The sequence below is a fragment of the Neofelis nebulosa genome, chromosome 4 (assembly GCF_028018385.1).
Source record: "Neofelis nebulosa isolate mNeoNeb1 chromosome 4, mNeoNeb1.pri, whole genome shotgun sequence".
In the NCBI taxonomy this organism is placed as follows: domain Eukaryota; kingdom Metazoa; phylum Chordata; class Mammalia; order Carnivora; family Felidae; genus Neofelis; species Neofelis nebulosa.
In genome coordinates, this window is record NC_080785.1 from 35145854 (window position 1) to 35169566 (window position 23713).

The 23713-nt window shown below is 34.4% G+C and overlaps 1 protein-coding gene across 4 annotated transcripts in view; it reads left to right on the forward strand.

Annotated features, from left to right (window-relative positions):
- The window catches only part of TFEC (transcription factor EC), a 141438-nt gene that overhangs the window by 40880 nt on the left and 76845 nt on the right, over positions 1-23713 (forward strand). The window contains exon 1 of one of the 4 annotated variants that reach the window (XM_058724525.1): positions 23376-23509. The exons of the other annotated variants lie outside the window; for them this stretch is intronic. The gene's annotated coding sequence lies outside the window, so the exon portion shown is untranslated. Of the gene's footprint in view, positions 1-23375; positions 23510-23713 lie in introns of those variants that run through there. 4 annotated transcript variants of the gene reach the window in all.

Genomic DNA, 23713 nt, shown 5'->3' on the forward strand with positions numbered 1-23713 from the left:
AACGGGGGAGGGGCAGAGAGAGAGGGAGACACAGAATCGGAAACAGGCTCCGAGCCATCAGCCCAGAGCCTGACGCGGGCCCGAATGTTCTCAGTTTTTAACAGTCTCTTATGCTTTGGCTCTCTCCCACTCTAACCTCTTTTTTTTTTTTTTTCCTTCCCCTCCCCCATGGGTTTCTGTTACGTAACAGATGTATTCTTTATTTAAGATATTAACCTCAATCAGGTTGCATCCAATTTTTTTTTTTTTTTTTTTTTTTTTAGCTAACTGGGAAGCCCTTTTCTCACTTTAGGATGACACTGTGTAACTTTAATGTGATGTTATGTCTCAGTTCTGCTGCAGAGGGCCATCTAATGTCCCTAGCGGAACATCATCCATTCAAATCCATATGTAAGTGTGCAGATATGTATAGACACCTGTATTTTAGCCACCATCATACAATGGGTGATGACTGCCACAAGTTCAAATGGTAAAATATTCTTTGCTTTAAGAATCAATTTATAATCAATTTAAAATTCATGACATAGTAAGTTAATGTACTATAATTAAAAGTCTGTCCTTAATATAAATCCTTTTGTTTGTGTCCGTTTTTATCAAAGTTATACATACTCAGATAGCTCAACAAAGCTCTTATAAAAATCAGTATTCGACCCCTTCCCCCTTTCCTCCATTGTCTCTATCCCAGAAGCATCTCCATTCATGATTTTAGGTTATTTGTTTCATACTAGTCAAGTCTCTAAATAGTGTATTCATAGGATGAACTCCAATAAGTCATGATTACTTTTTCCATTTGATATCTTGCTGGATTCAATTTGCAAAATTTTTCTTTAATATCCTTGCATTTATGTCCATAGAAGGTATTGATTTGTAGTTCTCTTGTTTTGTACAGTCCGGTTTTGGTTCAGACTTTATAGAATGAATAGGGAAGGATTCCCTCCTTTTCAATTTTCTGGAAGAGTTTGTATAGTACTAATATTTTATCCTTATCAGTGAAGTTATCTGAGGTTGGAATTTCCTTTTTGGGAAAATTTTTAACTTCATTTTTTTTCTTTAATAGATAAAGGCTATTCAAGTTATCTATTTCTTCTTAAAATCTTGTTTCTGTCTTTTAAAAATTTTACCCATTTAATTTTTTAAAATGTTTATTTATTTTGAGAGAGGGGAAGAGAGAGAGAGCACAAAGGGTGGAGGAACAGAGAGAGGGAGATGGAGAATCCCAAGCAGCATCCGTGCTGTCAGTGCAGAGCCCAGTGTGAGGTTCAGTCTCCTGAACCATGAGATCATGGCCTTAACTGAAATCAAGAGTCGAACACTTAACTGACTGAGCCACCCAGGCACCCCTCCATTTAATTTCCTTAAAGTTTTTAGTTTTTTGCCATAAAGTGTAATCATCCTTTTACTACTTTTAGTATCTGTAGTGATGCCACCTCTTTCATTTCTTTCTTTCTTTCTTTCTTTCTTTCTTTCTTTCTTTCTTTCTTTCTTTCTTTCTTTCTTTCTTTCTTTCATGTTTATTTATTTTTGAAGGAGAGAGAGACACAGGGTGAATGTGGAAGGGGAGAGAGAGAGAGAGAGAAACACAGAATCTGAAGCAGGCTCCAGACTCTGAGCTGTCAGCACAGAGCCCAATGTGGGACTTGAACTCACAAGCCGTGGAGACAAATTTGGATGCTTAACCAACTGAGCCACCCAGGTGCCCCTTTCATTTCTTTTCGATGGTTTTTATTTTCTCTGTCTTTTTTCTGCTCTGCCTCATTAGGATATTGTCAACTTTACTAATTTTCCCAAATAACCAGTTTTTGTTTTCATTGATTTATTTCTATTTCATTAATTTTCACTCTGATCTCTAATATTTCTTTAATATTTAATTTTTACTTACTTTGGGCTTAATTTGCCTTCTTTTTCTAGTTTCTTAAAGTAGAATCTGAGGTACCTGATATGGCATGTTTCTCCTTTTTTAATATAGGAATGTGCTATTAAAAATTCCTCCCTAAGCACTACTTTGCCAGAATCTCATATATTTAGCTGTTTTATTTTTATTTTCATTCAGTCCAAAATACCCACTTTCTCTTTTGATTTTTTTGATGATGGGTTATTTAGAAGTATATTATTTTGTTCCAAATGTTTGGTGATTTTCCAGAGATCTTTCTGTTTTGATTCTGTTTTGATTACAGAGAACATACTTGATATGACTTTTTTTTTTAATGTATCGATATTTGTTTTGTTGCCAATACTATGTTCTATCTTGGTAAAATTTTCATCTACACTTGAAAACTGTGAATTTGTTGTGGTTGGGTGGAATGTTCTACAGACAGCAACTAGATCAAGATGGTTGATAATGTTATTTAAGACTTCTATATTCTTCATGATTTTCTGTCATCTACCAATTATTGAGAAAGAGCTATTAAAATCCCCAAGATTTCAATATTTTCCATTTCTTATTGTAGTTCTATCAGTTTTTGCCTCACATATTTTGAATTTGTCATTAGTTGCATGACTGTTTAAAATCATTATGTCCTCGGGGAGCCTAGGTGGCTCAGTTGGTTAAACATCAGACTTCGGCTCAGGTCATGATCTCCTTCCTGGTCTGTGAGTTCAAGCCCTGCATCGGGCTCTGTGCTGACAGCTCAGAGACTGGAGCCTGCTTCAGATTCTGTGTCTCCCTTTCTCTCTCTCTGCACCTCTCCCACTTGCTCTCTCTCTCTCTCTCTCTGTCTCTCAAAAAATAAACATTAAAAAAAAAGGAACTGCTTAAAATCATTATGTCCTTGAAACTTTCCTTATTGTGAAATAGACTTCTTTATAGTTGCTAATATTCTTTGCTCAGAAACCTACTTCAACTGGTATTAATTTTCTTTTGACTAGTGTCAGTATAATATGGCTTTTTCCATTCTCTCATTTTTAAAGGATTTTGCTTTATATTTAAAAGGTATTTCTTGTAAGGAGCATACAATTGGATCTTACTTTTTTTTAATTAAAACTTTTTTTGATGTTTTTTATTTTTGAGGGAGAGAGAGAGAGAGAGAGAGAGAGAGACAGAGAGAGAGGGAGACACAGAATCCAAAGTTAGGTCCAGGCTCTGAGCTGTCAGCACAGAGTCCCACGTGGGGCCAGAACTCACAAGATTGGGAGATCATGACTCAAGCCGAAGCTGGATGCTTAACCGACAGAGCCACCCAGGCGCCCCGGGTCTTAAATATTGCAATCTTATAATCTTTGCCTGTGAATCTAGGTAATAAGACCATTTACATTTAATGTAGATTAGTAATTATTAATTTGCATCATTTAAATCTATCATCTTAATATTTGTTTTCTTTTTTCCATCCATTTTTTTGTTCTCCTTTTCCTCTTTTTCTGACTTTTTTTTAGAATAATCAAATTATACAAACAGTGTTTATGACTTCATTTTATCTTTTTTATTGACTTATTCATTATAATTCTGTTTATTTATTTTAATTGTTACTTTAGGGTTTATAGTTTATATCTTTGACTTATCAGAGTTCAGTTGATATACCATTTTATGTGTACTAATAGAAACTTATAATGGTAGATTTCTATTTCTTCTCTCCCCATTCTTGTGCTGTTTTTCATTAATTTTACTTTTATATATATTATACACCTTGCTTTGTATGTTATAATTTTTGTTTAAATAGTCAATAATCTTTTAGAGAAATTTAAATAGAAAAACAAATCTTATATATTTGTCCATAGAATACTGTTTGTAGTCCCCTTTTTCCTTTAACATTTCTTAAACTATGGATTTTCTGGTGATGAATTCTTTCAGATTTTGTATGTCTGGAACAGTATTTCACCTTCATTTTCAAAAGATATTTTTTTTGAGTTTAGAAATCTAGGTTTATCATTTTTATCTTTTAATACCTTAATGATGCTATTTTACTGACTTCAGTGACAGAAATCTGCTGTCATCTTTATCTTTGTTCCTCGGTACATAACATGTTTTTCTTCTCTATTTTTAAGATTTTGTCTTTAGCACTGACTTTGAACAATTTCGTAATGATATGCCATGATATATAGGGCTTGGGGTTAATTGAGATTCTTGGATCCATGGGTTTACAGTTTTTATCATGTTTGAAAAGTTTGGGGTCATTTTTTTTCCCAATATTTTTTTCTATTCTCTCTCTCTTCTTAACCTTGGGGACTACAACTGCACATATTTCAGTCTACTTGAAGTTGCCATGCAGCTAACTGACATTGTGTTCATTTTTATTGTTGTTGTCATTCTTGTTTTACTCTGTGTCTCCTTTTAGATTGTTTCGTTAGGACTTTAAGCTTCCTAACCTCTTTTTCTCAGCAGTGTCTAATCTGCTGTGATTCTAATCCAGCACGGTTTGCATCTCACAGACTGTTGTTTTCATCTCTAGAAGTTCATTTTGAGTCTTTTTTATGTCTTCTACAACTTTACATAATTTTTCAAATTTACAATAGTTATAATAATGTTTTAATGAGGCTTTCTTCTAATTCTTGAAGATTGATTGATTTTTCTTGATTGATTTTTCTCTCATGGGTTGTATTTTCCTGATCTTCGCATCTTTGATAATTTTTTAACAGATGCCAGACATTGTCAATTTTACCTTATTGGATGCTGAATATTTTTGTATTTTTTTTTAATGCTTGTTTATTTTTGAGAGAGAGAGAGAGAGAGAGAGAGAGAGAAGGGCAGAGAGAGAGGGAAATGCAGAATCTGAAGCAGGCTCCAGGCTCTGAGCTGTCAGCACAGAGCCTGAGGCGGGACTGGAACCCATGAACCCTGAAATAGTGACCTGAGCTGTCAGCACAGAGCCTGAGGCAAGACTGGAACCCATGAACCCTGAAATAGTGACCTGAGCTGAAGTTGGACGTTTAAACAACTGAGTCACTCAGGCACCCCGATAGTTTTGTATTCTTATAAATATTTTTAAACTTTTTCTGGGACACAATTTAGTGACTTGGAAAGAAATTGAAAATTTTGGGTTAATGTTTCAAAGTTTTCTTTTGGGTAGGACCTGAGCAGTGCTAGACCCAGGGTTAAGTATCCTCATAATTGAGGCAGGATCTTTCTGGGTTCTCTACCCAAAGCCTGTGAATCATGCTTTCCAGAATGGCTGCTATCTCTAATCACTTCAGTTGGGTTTGTTTTTGCTTTGGTTTGGTTTGGGTTGGGTTGGGTTATTTTTCTGACATAAATGCACAGATCAGTACTTGGCTGAATACTTTGAGAGGGATACCTGCAAATACCTGGAGTTCTTTCTCTGTACAGCTCGTTTCTCCCCAGATATTGTCTAGAGAACTAGCCACCTATGCCTCCCCATATCCTCATTTCTGTTTTCTCCACTCATTGAGTCTGCCAGCGTGTACCTGGGTTGACTTTCTCTGCACCACAACCTGGGAACTCTCATAGCAGTAAATTAGGGAAATGCACTCACTTTTTTCTTTTTTTTTTTTTTTTTTATTTTTTTTAAATTTTTTTTTTTAAATGTTTTTAATTTATTTTTGGGACAGAGAGAGACAGAGCATGAACGGGGGAGGGGCAGAGAGAGAGGGAGACACAGAATCGGAAACAGGCTCCAGGCTCCGAGCCATCAGCCCAGAGCCTGACGCGGGGCTCGAACTCACGGACCGCGAGATCGTGACCTGGCTGAAGTCGGACGCTTAACCGACTGCGCCACCCAGGCGCCCCTGCACTCACTTTTTTCTTAAATGTCTCCTGTCTCTCAGGGATCATTCTCTTACTGACTCATGTCCAGTCTCCTGAAAGTTGTTTTATCAATTTTTTTTTTTTTGGTCATTTTTTGGTTGTTTCTGTTAGGAGGCTAAGTCCAGTGCCTGTTTCTTTGTCTTTGTCAGCTGCAGGAACGTTCAGTTTATACTTTCCTAACAATATTTCTATTACTGTTTTAATGAGGTTTAGCAATGTGCTAGCAATAATTATAAAGTAATCTAGGGGCGCCTGGGTGGCTCAGTCGGTTGAGCGTCTGACTTCAGCCCAGGTCATGATCTCACAGTCTGTGAGTTCGAGCCCCGCATTGGGCTCTGTGCTGATGGCTCAGAACCTGGAGCCTGCTTCCAATTCTGTGTCTCCCCTCTCTCTCTGCCCTTTCCCTGCTCATGCTCTGTCTCTCTCTGTCTCAAAAATAAATAAAAACATTAAGAAAAAAAATTAAAAAAATAATTATAAAGTAATCTTTAATAGCTGTTAATTAGAATATCAATGAAAACAGAAACAATATGGTACAATATGTACTGAATAGAAGCACCTAGGAATGTAGGTTATGTAGTAAAAAGATCACAGAAACAATAATAGAAATATCTGGTCCTTGAATGAAACTTCCAATTGATTAGTTTGTCATATTTTAAGCTTTCTGTTTATTATTGGTATTCTTATTTGCAAAACAGATATTACTACAGCTGTTCTATATTCTTCACAGAATGGTGAAATCTTTGGGATATCATGTATATAATATTACTTTGAAAAATCAACATTTTGTATAAGATCTCTTTAAGAGTTTTACATTTTATTTTATAAAATATTACAAATGGTTTTGCAGTATTTAGTCCATGTATATTTCCTATGTTACTTACATATTTTGCAGGGAAAGCTCGTAATATGAAAACACTAAAGAAGTCTGAATAGACTATAAAATCACAACATAACAAATATTACAAAATATTTGTATGTTTAATTCATTTGGAATTATATTTCTATTCTTTTTTATACATACATATTTCTATCTTTTTTGATAATATCTACATAATTAAGTAAGGATTAAAATTAAAGATGAAATAGCATGAAATAGCATTGGGAAAAAAAAACCATATTTAAATGACAGACATTACTGTAGCATTGATTCCAAACTGTGGGGCCTATTGCTTTTAAAAGCACAACTTCAAACACAATGCTAAATTTGTTTTAAATGTAGCTATGGAATTGCTGAGAGGAATCTTTTCCCATTTATGTCAGAGATGAAAGATGATTTGTGATAATGCATAGCTATTTTCCTGTCATCATAATTGGACTTACTCGGTAAACTGAATTAACAACATAGATGATCAGGGAGTCTGCCCGTTGATATCTAATTACACATATAACTAGTGATAAAAAATTTTAGATCGCAGTTTGTGCTTTTAAAATATAAATACTTTTCTTTCATAAAATGCCATATACATTTGTATATTCAGATGAATATAATATTGTAAGATCATAGAATGAAATTTAATTTAGCAAACTAGGAATATAATTTTGACTTGGTAAAACTTATTACTTTACTTGCTTAAATTTATACTAATGATAAAGATATATTATATCAAGTTTAGGAACTTAATCTGTGAGTAGGACAAATCTGAATTCAGATGCTGGCTCCATTAGTAGGCTTGCCAGATAAAATATATGATGTCCGACTATATTTGAGGGTCAGATGAACAATACATTTTTTTTTCCGGCATATGTACGACCCACACATACATACATTTGGGACATGCTCACACTAAAAAAAAAATCAGTTTTGTGTGAAATTAAAATGTATCTGGGCATCCTGTATTTTTATTTGCTACATCAGGCAGCCCCATCCACTAATCATCACCTAAGTATTGATCCTCTTCATTCTCAGGTCCAGATCTGTCTCATTCTTTCTAAAACTGATTTTGTCTTGGTCATTTCAATACCTGTATGGGTAATATCTTTAATACTTTGGTGTTCTAATTTCTTGATCTGTTTTCCTCCAAGGAGTCTTGGACTTTATTATGTTAACCATCCTTTTACATGATTATATTCTAGACATCATTACAAATACAGGCACATCTTTCATGATCTTTAATTCCATGAATTTCATCACCAACTAACACATCTTTTTTTTTTAAATTTCATATCATTGAAGACACCCAAATACAGTATTATTATTATTATTATTATTATTATTATTATTTTTTACTCCACTGGGACCTACACCCCATTGATCCTTCTACCATTTCATTGTCTTTATCCTTTATGACCGTAATTCTCTCCTTATTCAATAGATTCCACTGTTCTTCATGGCAGTATAGAATTACTGTTATATAGAGCTGGACTACCTGGAATAAAAAGGCTTAATTAAACCCTGCCTTCACCATTTATTAGCTATAACCTCCAATGATTTACTTAATTTTCTGCTTCTGTTTCAGGTTATTTATAAAAGAGAAATGATAACAGTTATACATGCAACATAAGGTTATTGTGAAGAAAAAATAATTTATATAATATTCTCAGAACACTTCCTTCTTGGCACATAGTCTACACTGTAGGGTTAGTTTTTGTTGTTATTGTCACCATTATTAACATTATCATCATTGGCAATGTCAAAATGCCTTTGTTCACACTCTCAAATTCTTTGTCCATCTATTCCTTCACTTTTCTTGTCTACCAAAACGTCAATTCTATTTAAATCCAACTGTATTCTGGACATGCCCATAGAAAGTAGACAGGAAAAAAACCCAAACAGGCTGTCTGGTTTCACTTTAAGTTAATAACTGTGAATTTCAATTTTTTTTCTGGTTGTCCAGAAATCCAATTACATGTACAAGATTCATTCCATCTCTGCTTCAAATCTCTCCTTTCTCACCTACCTTGAATGACTCTCCCCACTCTTATATTCTACTTCACCAAAGAAATGTGAACCATCAGAAGAGAACTTCCCCAAACTCTCACACCCATGTTTCCAAGCTCTCTGAGTCTGTCTACACCCCCTGGCTTCTCTCCCTCCACTCTGAATGGACTCTTGGTGCCCCTACCATGACCAGTCCTCCCATTTATGCACTGCATCTACTCTCCTCCTGTATGTTTGCATTTATTATCTAATAGGCACCTCAAAGTTAACATGTCCCAAAACACACTGCTAATTTCTCTAGCAGATTAACCCATCTCAGGAAATGGCAACCCCATCCTCAGGACAGTTCCTTAGGACACAGCACTTGGCTCCTCCCTTCCTCTCACAGCCCAGATACTTTGCATGAGGCTTTAAAGAGCACCTGACATACCAAAAGGTTAATTTTCCTAGTCCTAGTTTTATAATATGGATTAAATAGATGATAAATAGTAGCAACTACCCAAAATTTGGGGAAGAATTAAACCAATAATGCATGAAAAATGCTAATCACAGTGTCAAGTAAATATTCAGTAAGGGTATCAATTATTTTTACTATTATTAATACGGTTCCTTTTTCTGTTCCTTCTTATCCAGACTATACTAATGTAGATCAATATACATACACATGCACCTGAATATAAAATACCATGGATGTAACTGTTATCAGGTGTGTATTAATACAAAATAATACCATTTACTCCAGTTCTGTAGAAGAGCGATTCCTTTTGGACTACTTATATGAGTTTAGTCTGAGAAGTACCTAAAATATCTCATCACTAGGGGTAATGTTTTATGATGTTAAGAGCTCAACTTGAGCCAGACCTCCTGAACTTAAATTTTGCCTCCAGTGTGACTTTCTTACTTCAACTCTATGCCTCAATTTTCTCATCTGTCTTATGGGCATTATTAGTACCTCCTCATAGGATTGTTCAATTTTTTCCATATTTGTGTAGTTTTTAATATGATTACTGAGATACTATAAGCACTTTATAAGTGTTCATTTTTGTTTTTATTATAATGAAGTGGTTTTCTCCATACGAAGGTTCAAGGCATAAATTCAAAAGATTATATAATCCTTTGATTATATAGGATTTCACAACTTCAAAATGTAAATCACAGTGTGATTTTGCCCCAGATCCTTTGTCTCTCTCTCTCTCTTTTTTTTTTTTTTTTTTTGTATTTACATCTCTCTGGAACAAGACAGGATGATTGTAGCTGCACTTAAAGTGCAGGGAATATCATCAATATGTTTGTCAATTTAATTTAGTCATTAGAGAGCTATTAAGCACTAATTGTATGTTGTGCACTAAGTTTTGTTGGCAGTGTTCAATGGTGATTAAGCTGAAAATGATTTCCATTCTCTTTGAACTTATGAAACAAGGAAGAGATATTTTCACAGAAATTACTAGAAGCTCAACTATTCCTTTTATTTTTGATTCCTGTGTTAGATTAAGGATCCAGCCAGATTCATGGCATCATATGGTGCCAATTTTTAGGCAGCGCTACAACAACACTGGGATACATTGGCTAAAGAGTGCTAATTTACTCAGGTTTCTTGCATGCAGTTCCTTACATAACTGGTAAAATCTAATTTGGTTTCTCTTCCGCTGAAGTAGCCACTGTTGCTCAGTGGAAATAAATTTGAAAAAGAGAAACCCTGGGCCACCTGGGTGGCTCAGTTGGTTAAGCGTCTGACCGGCTCAGGTCATGATCTCACGGCTGGTGAGTTCGAGCCCTGCATCGGGCTCTGTGCTGACATCTCAGAGCATGGAGCCTGCTTTGGATTCTGTGTCTCCTTCTCTCTCTGTCGCTCCCCCACTTGTGCTCTGTCTCTCTCTATCAAAAATAAATAAATGTAAAAAAAAAAACTTAGGAAAAGAGAAACCCTTCACGGATGCTGGGTTGTCCCAGTTGGGTATTTTGCATCTTATGTCGGCAGGTTCCAAGTGAAACTCTAGATTATGCCTCCAAGCCTGAGACCAGGCAGCAGTCAGAGGTCTGAAGTCAGCAGGTGTAGGCAGTCACAAGGCTGAAGGAGAGAATGCCACTCAGCATCTGGCTGTTTACCAGAAGCCAATGATTCACTTTATTGCCTACTGTTAAATATGCTTCCCACATGTTTGTTGCTCAAAAAACTGAGGAAAACCCAACAACTAAAGAAATTGAAGAACATTTGGTTGATAGAGTAGGCAGAAGAAAATAAACTTACATTCTGATAAGATTCTGTAACAAAATAAGTGTAGGTTAGTTACATCTATTCTTAGAGTCTATAGTACTGTGAAAGGCAAGAATATTCCAAATAATTGAATTTGATGTTTAGAACATGTAGTAAATCCCTTATTTTGAGTATAAAGAAGATACTACCCATACTAATTAAAAGAAAATGTTTATTTTCATTAAATAGATTTTGTACAAGTCCTTAACATATTAGTTAGGAAGGGGTAATGCATTATTGGCCTGTGGGGTAGCCCATAAGACCAGCTCTGGCCATAATAGAAAATATGCATAGAAAAACCTTACAATATTTTAAAAATCCACTCCTGTCTTCTTTGGAGCGACACACTTCTATGTTTCATATTTAGAGGCCTGAGTTCGTAACTTCTGAGGAAAACTTTGTATTATTCTCATTGGAAGACTTAAGTGCTAATTCTTCCATAAATCTTAATGATCTAATTTTAGAGAGTGGGTTACCTTTTTATTTTTAAGCAAATAATTATGCATTATATGGCAGCTGAGAGTCCCAGAAGTTGGGTAGTAGCAGCTTTGTAGTTCTTATTCACAGGAAGACCCCATATGGAAGCCAGAAGAGGCATTTCATAGTATTAGCATTCCCACCCATATGTTCTCCTTCAGTAATCAAAGAACTCAGTAGTGTTTGGTTTATTTTTATGACCCCCACAGAGACCAAATATGCATGAAAAGTTGACCTTGGGTTTGTCAGTGTATGAGTAAACCCACTGGTGACCTCCCATGACTTTTCTCAGTAGTAGCATCTCAAATGGTCGCACTCTCAAATACTTAGACATGCATTTTCATATGGGTTTCTTTTCCTTTTTCTATTTAGCTATTATTTGCAGGTAAAATTATGTTTGTTTTGAATACTTTTTCTTTGAAAATAAGAAATGTTTTATTTTTAACACATTTTTATAAATGTAGGTAGGTTTCTCAAATTTGATCATAGTTTGCTGGGCCAGATTTCCTAGATAAGAACTGCCTATTTTTACTTAAATCCTCATGTACTGTTACTCGGTTTTAACAATTCATGTTTTAGCCTACCATTTTCTCATAAGAATTCGATGAGGGATTTTTTAATGACTTTTCCATTCATAAGCATATTCCCCTTTGTATAACCTTCACTTACAGTGCATATAGTTTTTCAAAAACTTTGGTCCTCTGTTTGTGGAGTGTAGGCATCTATTATTAATAAAATATTGGTAGATTTTTTTTCTGAATTATCTTGAGAGAATAATGTTCTATTACTCCGAAAAGAAGTGCTTCAGAATGAGGTATTCTTACAGAAAAATCATTATATACACATATGTTCATAAGATACACTATTAAATTTAGTAGTCCCATCACATGTAAGCTTCAGATATTGTTGCTTTAATGCATTCCCTTACTACTTTGATAAAAGCCTTAAGATGTTGCCACTAGTTCTTTGATGATTTCCTCTGATGTTACAGTACCTTTCTTTTTTCCTCCAAAAAATCTGTTTTGCATAAACATGAGAAGTCAAGGCAGTTTGAGTTAACGAGTAAAGAGATTCAAGTTTTAGCAACAAATGTACATATATTTGTGATCAGTTCTCTCACACATTATGGCCTTCTATTCAAAGTAAAGGAAGTTTATTTTAGATTTCTGAAAAATATAACCATTAACTTTAAAAGAAGCCCAAATAAGCTATTTAATTTTATAATTTTGGAGTTTATTCAGCCTTTTTTGCATTGAATTAATGAGATTTATTAATAAAATTTAGAGAGAAGAGTCATATTGACCTAGATATTGGCTTATTCTTATTCATTTCCTCCATCATTCCTGCCTGACTTCTGAATGTGTCCTGCATTCTGTTGGATTCAGGAATGGATGGGTTTCTTTTAAATGTTTAGTTCTAGCTTCTAAATCGGTTTGTGGCAATTACCTTTAACAAAACCCATTGCAGATTACTTATTATGTCCCTAGTTAGGTTTCATGTTCCTGTAGCGATGCACTATTAGCAAATTAATAATGAGCTTTACTTTGTTCATTTAACTATGAAGTTCTGCTCTCAATTAGACTAGAGTTAATGATATGGTATTGTGTACTTGAAATTTGATGACAGAGGGTAGCATCAGTGTTTTCACTATAAAAAAAAGGAGTTGACTATGTAAGGTGATGGATGTGTTAACTATCTTGATCATGGTAATTATTTCACACTATATAAGCACATCAAACCATTACATTGTACACTTAAATGTATACAATTATATTAGCCCATTATTCATCAATAATGCTGGAAAAAATAAAATAAAATAAAATAATATTCAGAATGAAATAATACTAGTCAAACAACTCCAAATTTACTTTTGATACCAGGTGGTGTCCATCTTATATCACTTCTTTTTATCAACATCTTGTCAAAGTTATAGGTTGTAAATGTTTCCCTGAGCCCATGTAAACCATTTAGTTGTTTCTTCTTCTTATGTAATGCAATCCTTCTAATGCTTATGCTGTATTATATATATATTTTTTGTAACCAAGTATGTTCTTCTGTGGCTCTATTCTAGAAAAGAATGCCATTCTACCAACTCTCAGTGGTACCTGTGGGATTGCATTTATCTCATTGTGCTAAAATGTCATTTTCACTTTGCTACCTATACTCTGTGAATTGATAATATAGACATCTAAAACCTAACTATTGTGCCTGATACTTTTACCTGTTTTTCCTTTTCTCTAAAATTAAGGTTACAGGTACCACTTTCAGTATTGTTCCTTCTTGTCATCCTATTGTGTCTCTCTAATACTTGATTTATAGCTTTATATCAGATTGCGAGCTGAAGGTGAACAGTTGTAGGTCTGCATATTGTGTGAGAGATACATCTCTTGCCCCTTGTTTTGTGAAACATCTGATGTGATCATGAAGCTCTGTCTTGTAGGAGTTAGAGTCACCAACAGCCATACTAGTGTGTGTGTGTGTGTGTGTGTGTGTGTTCTCTTTGTTTCAGAGCTGTTATCCAAAACAGGAGAGCCTAACAGAGAACACAAAACCTGTGAAATTCCTGGCTTTTTAAAAGCTCAGCTTTGCCTGCTTTGAATTGAAGCCAGACAATGAAGTACAGTTTCTCCCTGATTAGCAAGATCTATACACAGGAGAAAAGAATCACTTCTGAGCACACCATTACTTGTCACAGATTTTCAGATATACCAACATGGTTACTGACATTTGCCAACTCTTTTTTTTCTCTTACTTAACATAAGGAGTTCTCAAAGGGTTGAAGTTTACAATATTCTAACTTTTTAATTTCTGAAGTGTATTACCTCTTTTTTTTTTAAACCACAATATTCCATTATATATGCAAGCAAAAGCACCTAGCACAACTTCTGGTGCTCAGTACATATGCCCGAAATTACTTGAATCTAGAACTGATATTTGAGGAGAGTTTTGCTTAGATTTTATGATAGTTTACCCACCTTCGCTAGCATTTTCGTTGTTTATATTTTCATTTCTTTTTTTTCCTTTGTATATCTTCCTCCCTTTTCCTCATTAGTTTATCAAAGAAATGAAAGGAAGCACAATCATATGGGAAATGTAACACATACAAATGTTATATGGAAAGATAAGGCAATTCACATAGCTTACACCCAGTGCAATAGTGTTTTTACATGCTAGTCTAGACACACCCAGTTATTTGCATCTTGGGAAATATTCCAGTTAGCAGATTTAACAGATTCTTCTTGTTCAAATCTCACAACAGGAGATAGATGCTCAAGCTACATATACTAAGTATGTTGGGAAATTATTAACATTCCCTTTAGGGAAGCCTCCACAAAATAAGAACATATTTCATTCTAAATTTCCTAAGCCATAGCAATGTATCTAATCTCTTTTGTCATTTAAACTCTGTCAAAATAAAAGTGAATAACCCGATGTTAATTCTTTAACCATTTGACATAATAATATTCTCACAAACGCAAAGGCCATGCATGGAGTATGGCGAATGTGGGTTAATCTAAATTGTATGGGTTCCAAATGGCAATAGTGGGGTTGGGAAGGTGGTTTGGAAAGTGTAGGATGGTTTTTGTTGGCTATGATATTAGTGGATAGATGTTGTGAATGTGACTCCATGTTTGTACTTGCTGAGTTCAGTGCCATTGACCCAGGCACTCAAGGCTGACTATCACAACACTGTGCAATTTCTGCATTAGAATAGATTCTTAATCTGGAGTAAGAAAATAAATAAAAATGGAGTGCTTGAAATGTGATTGTAAAACAAAAATAAGATTAAAATATCAATCTTTCTATTTATAATTTCTGATTTATATGTCCTTGTAAAAATTTAAGGGAAAGGACTTTGCAAATGATGATTTGGGTATTTGTTTTGGCTTCTCTCTTCGGCACCCATGTGAACAAACATATAGGTATGTATATACATATTTATTTTTTAATTAGGAAATAAGAACAAATCATGTTGGCTATTTCCTAATATACTATCCATTAAAAAAACCACTAGTCCTGCCAAACCAATCATTTTATTGGGATTTGTTGACATCCTTACTGAAGTTTTATGAGCCTCATTTTCCTTTCCTTTCCCACAACATGAAGTATCTATTGACCGAAGTGAATTTAGATAACATTGATATTTCTTGTTACCATGAGTATGAGATAAAAGTCTAACAGAGCATTTATACTTTGCTTTATTCTACTCTTCTCGTTCAGTTCATATCTAGATCTTTCCCCCCTTCCATTTCTTCTTATTTTACTTTGTCAGAATATAGTTTTATATAGTTAAAAATGTCAGTGAAAAATTATAAATTAAAACAAGAAATGTGCATTGATGAGTCCTTTGTATGAATGGGATTTTTTTTTAAACCTCTAAAGGAATTTTAAAAATACCTCAAAATGGAAACGCAGAAAAATATTTCCACAAAATCTTCTTCCAAATCTCTGATCTTATTACCCTTTCCAAATTTTCTTCCTTTAAACATAAGTGTATTGTCAATTATTACAGTTTTGGGGTGCCTGGATGGGCTCAGTCAGCTAATTGTCTCCCTCTGTCTCTTCCCTTCTCATGCACATGTACACATTCTCTCTCCCTCTCTCTCAAAAAAAACACGATTATTATAGTTTCCTCAGGAAAACTTTGTTTACTTGCAGTGAAATATATATTTGTGAAATGTCTCTCTCATATTTTTATGTTTCTCTGAAAGATGACTATTTCCCCCTTGTAGATAGATTCTGGAAGGTGTTTTTTGCATAGATCTTAAGAACAAACATCATAGGGGCGCCTGGGTGGCTCAGTCGGTTAAGCATCTGACTTCGGCTCAGGTCATGATCTCATGGTTCGTGAGTTCGAGCCCCGCATCGGGCTCTGTGCTGACAGCTCAGACCCTGGAGCCTGTTTCAGGTTCTGTGTCGCCCTCTCTCTGCCCCTCCCCCGTTCATGCTCTGTCTCTCTCTGTCTCAAAAATAAATAAATGTTAAAAAATTAAAAAAAAAAAGAACAAACATCATAATACTGACAAACATACATACATTCATACATAGAGTTTGTCTTTATTTTAGTTCTTATCTCTCCAAATCATGATGATCAGAATTATCATCTTCAACTACTCTGTCTGTCTGTTCCCCCTCCTATTCTTGTACCTATTCTCTCTGCTTATTTGTATTTATAGTGAAATGGCTCAGAATAAAGCTCACAGCTCTTTACTGGTGGACTGAATTTGTTTCTTAGGTGACATTATGGAAAAACAAACCTTCATTAAAGAGTTATTCCTTGGGAAAAGTTGATATGTTAAAGGATATTAGGAGAATGATACAGTTTTCGCCCTAATAGCAAAAATCCCTGTTCTCTCTTATCAACATATGAGAGAATTGCAGGTTAATTTCCTTTAAATTAACCGTTGATAGCTTTAGTCAGTGAATGATAAACAGAAGTGATGAGTGTCACTTCTTGCAGAAGCTTTAAGAACCTCTATCCACATCTTGTTTCCCTGCCTCAGTGGTATTGGAAGCTTATATGGAATTGGAGTCTCCATTATCAAGGATCCTTTAGAAACTGTGTGGAACAGAGCTCTCCACTTTTCCACACTGGTCACGTAGAGTTTAAACAGCATTTTGTTCTTAACATTCTGGTTCTTTTTGGAATTGTTTGTTTCAACAAAATACCCTATCCTCCCCTGTCAGACAGAGATCAACTGTATGACTTTGGCAGACTGTAAAAACTTGTCATTTTTCCAATCTCTAGGGAGTTGCAATGTCAATCATGGGACATGCCATCTCATTTGGAACATCCTAACATTACAAAGAAAGAAGCTTTATGCTTTTATTTATTTTATGGATAATACATCGTTCAGTCTAACAGTGCTCAGATTAGATGACAGCCTCCATGGGATATTATTGATTTCTGGAATTTTATTTGTAATAATTCCTTCACAAATTTGAATATATCTTCCCTCTTTACCTTAAAATTCATTACATTCCAAATGCAAATGCTTTGGGGAAGGAGAATATTTTAAGTGTTATCACTCATTTATACCTTAGTGAATAAAGTAGGTAATGAATTAATTAGACAGTCTTCTAAAACTAGTTTTAGCAGCAAAGTGGGCAACATAATAAGGAATCACGGCACCTATCGGCAAAAGGGGAAAGGACATAGAGAGTTCGTATTAAAGACAAGTGTTGCCTACTTCATAATTTTCAGAAGGGCTGGTTCTTGTTGAATACTCTAGTGTATGCCAAGATCAAGATCAGACATAAACTCTAGGGAAATCTTAAAGCCTTTGGCTTCATAGAAGAATTAAATTATATTAATGCCTTAAAAGTTTCTAGAGACTTCTTATTCTTCAAAACTGAATTGTTGGGGACAGAAAAACTTGAAAAAGTCATTTGATTCTCTTGATAGAGTTTACCCATTTTCATTCAACAATGATAAGTCCATGCACTTCTGCTGGTACTAGTGGATTAATGACTTGATATTTCTGAAAGTTAACTGAGGTAGATGAAGAGTATTTTTTAAATTATGTTTAATTATTTTTAATGTTTATTTTTGAGAAAGAGAGAGAGAGAGAGAGAGAGAGAGAGAGAGAGTGGGGGAGGGGCAGAGAGCGAGGAAGACACAGAATCCGAAGCAGGCTCCAGGCTTGGAGCTGTCAGCAAGGAGCCCGATGCGGGACTCACACCCACAGACCATGAGATCAGGACCTGAACTGAAGTCAGGTGCTCAACCAAATGAGCCACCCAGGCGCCCTGATGTAGAGTATTTTAGAAGAAAGAACTAATACTTCAATTGTATAATGGTATGCACATTTTACAGGTGTTCCACGGCCCTTGTGCCTGGTTGCCTTTTGTTAAGGACATAATAACTTTGATAGAATAAAACTTAAGTTCAATTTTATATTTTAAAAGTTTATAAATATTATACTTGCTAGTGTGCTAATGAAAGAGTAGAAATAAAAATAAGTTTCAACGTTCATATTTTAGTGGGATTGACTCCTAAATGTTAGTCTGTAGTTCTTAAATGATATCAGAATTCAAGATCAGATTTGATATTTGGTGTTTGTTAAAGTGCTACTCAGGCAAAGTCTGGGGTTCTGATATAAAAACATGGAATATTCACTTTCTGACTTTTGCACTTCGGCAAACTGAAGGTGAAATCAGAATTTTAAATAATCAATGCCAATTATTTGCCAAGTGACTTAATTATAAAATTAATCTCTTTAAAAGCATGATTCCTCTTCATGAGTGACATATAAATTTCAGTTCTGCATACTCACAATTGATTTTGTTTGCTTATTTTCTATGGTAATATTGATCTTGGGCTTTATTTCCAAACTTCTTAGGAGAAATATATCTTTCCTTTGATTTATTTGATTCCTTTTTAAGAGAGAAGCTGGGTTTCTTCAGTGTTTTTCAAATTGGAAAATTTCCATAGAGTGATGATTGTCTTTAACTAGGCTACTTGTTGGTAAGAAAAAAGTCATATTTATGGGCATAAATATCTTCAACATCCCCAGTGTATAGGTGTAAAATCAATTTCCATTAAAATTTTTTATTTTATGGAATAATATAAATGTTTTTCTTTTTTCAAAGGGCTAATAGACTATCTTCTACTCTGCTTTTTACCTATCTGTAGAATTATTTTCCGAGTCCTTTTCCAAGAGTGTGTTAGCTGCCATTTGGCAAGAGATAGTTTTTCCCTATATGATCTGTTAATATATTTGAATGTTTAATCATTTATTTTGAGAGAGACACAGAGTGTGAGTGGGGGAGGGGCAGTGTGTGTGTGTGTGTGTGTGTGTGAGAGAGAGAGAGAGAGAGAGAGAGAGATTGAGAATCTCAAGCAGGCTTTGCACTGTCAGCCTAGAACTAGGAGGGCTGGATCCTACAAATGTGAGATCATGACTTGAGCCAAAATCAAGAGCTAGATGCTTACCCAACTGAGCCCCAGGCGCCCCTGATCTGCTAATATTTTTAATGCAAACATTATTTAACTTAGATATTACCTGTTATTGATTACCTTGGTGCCCCCAAATGTGTTTGACTTTAGACACCAAACAATCTCTACTTTCATGGTATTTCTTATTGAAATATCCTATTTCTTATGAAAATCAGATGTAAAAAAAATCCTTTTATTCCTTACATCATTTTTGTTTGTCATTTTAAATGCTCCTCCATTAAATTAATTTTTCTGTCTTTAGCTATTTTATTTCAAAGAGAGAGAGCGTAGGAGCACAAGAAGGGGAGGGGGCAGAGAGCAAAAGAGAATACTAAGGGCTCCACACTCAGCAGGGTTTTATCCCACGACCCTGGGATCATGACCTGAGCCGAAATCAAGAGTTGGATGCCCAACCTCCTGAGCCACCCAGACGTCCTATTTTTAACTGTTTTAAACCATGGGTAATTTATCTTCCAAATTCTACTAGACTGTAATTTTGAGGGTTAAGAACCATAAGTGTGTATCTTTTTATCCTAGTGCCTGATCAACTGAAGGCATTCAATAGAAGCTTATTAACAAATGAATGAATAAATAAATATGGTATTACTTTTGATGGGAAGATTAATGTAAAGAACATTAAAACTTAGTACTTAATATAGACTGTATGCTGTGTGACAGGACCAGTTCTAAAACGTTGGAGCGGATGCTGTTGGTGTTGTCTATACTTCCATATACCCCTTACCATTTCAGTGAATGACAGCTTGTCTTCCAACAGCCTGCACTGGAGATTTTGTCAGAGGGGTGCCCTCGCTGTGACAGAATCCACTTTGCTTATGTGAAACTTGGGCAGGATGTGTCTGGGAATTAATTTTCCTTGGAGGCAGACTGAAAACAGTGATTGATAGATTTGGGGGAGTATAACTATCCTAGATCCTTACTCCCTGCCAAGGATAAGTCAGAGATATGTATTTTACATAACTTTCAGCATCATAAACTAAGACAGAATATTACTTATAATAAAAGAAGAAATTCTAATGATCCAATCCAACAATACACACATTTTCAGGTAAGAAGACAAAAAAAATAATCAAACATTTGTAACACAGTGTGACAATTAACTATATACTATATGCTTTGAAGCTATAGGGGGGAAAAAGCATTTTACCAGTTTTTATTTTGTCAAATTACAAAAAATGCTTCTTTTCTAAGAGAGGTTTTAATATTTATGTGATCAAATATGCAATATTATTCTTTGTTGACACATTACTCTGTGGGTTATAAAATAATCACTCATGTTTTTCTAAATGATGTTTTGAAATTTTTATATTTAAATCTTTAAGATTTTAAAATTGAATTTTTGGTGTTGTAGAGGTATGGGTCTCTCTCTACTTTTATTTCCCTCTTTTTCTCTCAACACAGTGTTAGTCCCTTACCCCTAAAGTATTCATTGAGAAATGCATCAATTTCCTACTAATGTGAAATACAATTTTCAACATATACTAAATTTCTAAAAATGTAGAAGATTTGAGTTTTCTATTATATACCAGAAATAAACTGTTTTGATTAGTGTAGTTTTATAATGTGTTCATTATCTTATATTTCAAGTATTTCCTTACTATTTTTTATTTTAAAAATATTTTGCCTATGCTTTTCATTTGTTATTCTTAGTAAATAATAGAAGAAATACCCAGTAGAATGTAACTAGAATTTTGATAAATATTAATATTGAATTTATAAATTTATTTGGTATTAAAATATATTGGTATTCACACTTAAACTAGAAATATGTGTAAATTCCATCTGTTCACACATACACACAAGTACATGTAATTCTTATCTTTCTTTCTTTCTTTTTTCCTTTTTTGGGAGGGGGCTCCTTATCTTTCAAGGAAGATTCAAGGAAAGGTCAGATATGATCTAGACTTTGAAAAAAGGAGAGTCTTGCAGCAAGACATTCTAAGCAGAAGGAAAGGAGGCTGTTTCTAATAAAGCTTGAAGTCCAGACGCAGATTTGGTTGTGAAGACTTTTGTAAGCTATTCTAGAGAATTTGGAATCAAAGTGTAGGCAGTAGGAAGTTTCTGATTGTTATAAACAAGGAGAATAAAATGATAAAATCTGTGACTTAGAAAGATAACCTTCTAGTCACATGGTTGGTTCCTCTGGCAACCAGCCCCCATCCTGACGCTGTTTAGGGGCCTAGCAAATTACCTCATTAACATAAAGCCATATGTTGTTGAGAGGGACTGTATGAATTAAAAAAAAAATGCTTCTCTCACCCTGATCAGGAATCGGGAACCAGGGTTGAAGACCAAACATGTATTTCTTATGATACAGTATTACATAAGTAGTATGCTATCCCTAAGTGTTTTGATGTATAACCTACTTTTTTAAATTAAAACTATATTTTAGCCCAAATAACATATATGTTTATTATATTAAGTATAGAAACTCTAGGTAAATAATTTTTTTTGATCATAATTATTTTGTTGGGCCACTTTAAGAGATAAGCACTGTAAACACATAGATGCCTATTTCTTTAGGTCTATGTAGCCATGTGTGTATTTACAACTTTTCAAAGCCAACATGTATGCCCATATAGTAATACAGCTTCAAAACTTATCTTCTGAATCAAAAAAATGTATTTTAAACTGTAATTCAGTCTGAAGTAGTTTCCAATATGAGTTAAAATCCCAAATGTTTCTCTTTCTTAACAGTGTTTCTTGTTAATCTTGTTTCTTTATTTCTTCTATTCATCTAAGTGACTTTTACTCTCAATTAAATATTTACTCCTTCCTATCACCTTAGGAGATTTAAATGTATGACAACATCATTGGAAAATGTAAAATGACTCAAAACTTTGCTATTGACAATGAGAACTTTTTTTCTTAATAATTTTATCATTCTTGAAGCAACATATAAAGTGCTGAGATATTTTCACATAACTTCCACTCCTTGAAAAACATAAATGTCAATTTAATTGCATGACTTTTCTTTTTTTTTAAATATTTATTTATTTTTGAGAGAGAGAGACAGATTGCAAGCAGGGGAGGGGCAGAGAGAGTCGGAGACACAGAATCTGAAGCAGGCTCCAGGCTCTGAGCTGTCAGCACAGAGCCTGATGCGGAGCTCGAATTCACAGACCACCAGATTATGACCTGAACCAAAGTTGGATGCTTAACCGACTGAGCCACCCAGGCGCCCCAACTGCATGAATTTTCAAAGCACAGTAACCTTTGCATTTAACCTCAGTAATTAATGGGAATGCTTTGCTACATATATTGTTTTAAAATATAGATTTAGATAGAGTAAGCAAATGGTGTTACTGTTATATAATAAATGCAGATTTTCTCTTTACATATTATAGTGTGGGAAAAAAGTTGCATCTTTAGATTTTTCAGCTCAAACAGATAACTAATATATAAAGTGAAATCTTTTCAAAAGTTTCATTTGTAAGGGCAGTAAATAAGTAACCAGTGCTTCTGTTGCTTAAAACTACAGATCACAGTAGAATATGAAAAATAATAATTATTATATTATTGTTAGAAATCTTATAAGCTGAACTGTGTATCTTCCATCTACATAGGAAGATAAAATATTCTTGAACAAGATGAAAATCATCCTGGAGTCATTTTGAGAACAAAATCATACGTAAGGTAAATGTGACTATATGAAATATGGGGCATTTGATTGCCTTAAGCAAAAACTCAAAATCTATTAATACTCTAAACAAAACTGCAATTTTTAAAATATGAACATTGGTGCAGGTTGGTTTGTTGAAGACGTGTTAAATATGAGACTTTACATGTTGCAATAAATATGGGATCTTAGTCCATTTTGATAACAACCATGTACTGCTTGTGTATATTCTGGGAAGAAATGTTAATTACCGGGCAATAACGGGATCAAGGAGAGCTTTTACTGTGGCCACATTACTGTGGAGTACTTTTGTTGGAGTGCTGTTTCTCAAATTGGTAGCATATTTCAGATAAAGAAAGGAAGTCCCCCTACTTGAAACTGCTGTGTCATTTCTTCTTCCTTAACTGAAATTCCAACCAAGTTTCAGGAAATGCCCTAATGAGCCACTTCTCTTTTCTCTTTCCTCAACTAAGTGGATTCCAACCAGCCCTAACTATTCATTATTCATGATCAGATCATTTACTTTGGTTGTCTCTTTTGGCATGGTGCTTATGTTATGGGAAGAGGGATTATAATTTGGTGCTGTTTATAGAGGTGATAACACTGATAGAATCCAATCATTGCTGGTAGGTAACTAAACTGGCAGGTTAATTTTCTGTACTTTAAACAAACTGAAGACAAGTCTAATCAATACTTATTTTACTTTGGTATGTGTGGCTTGCTTATAATTATGGTTTCATCTCGCATGATCGTTAGATATCAGGATGTTAGGGTAGTTGCACTGTGATTTGCTATAATTTGGGTAAAATATATCTGAAACTTTATTAATG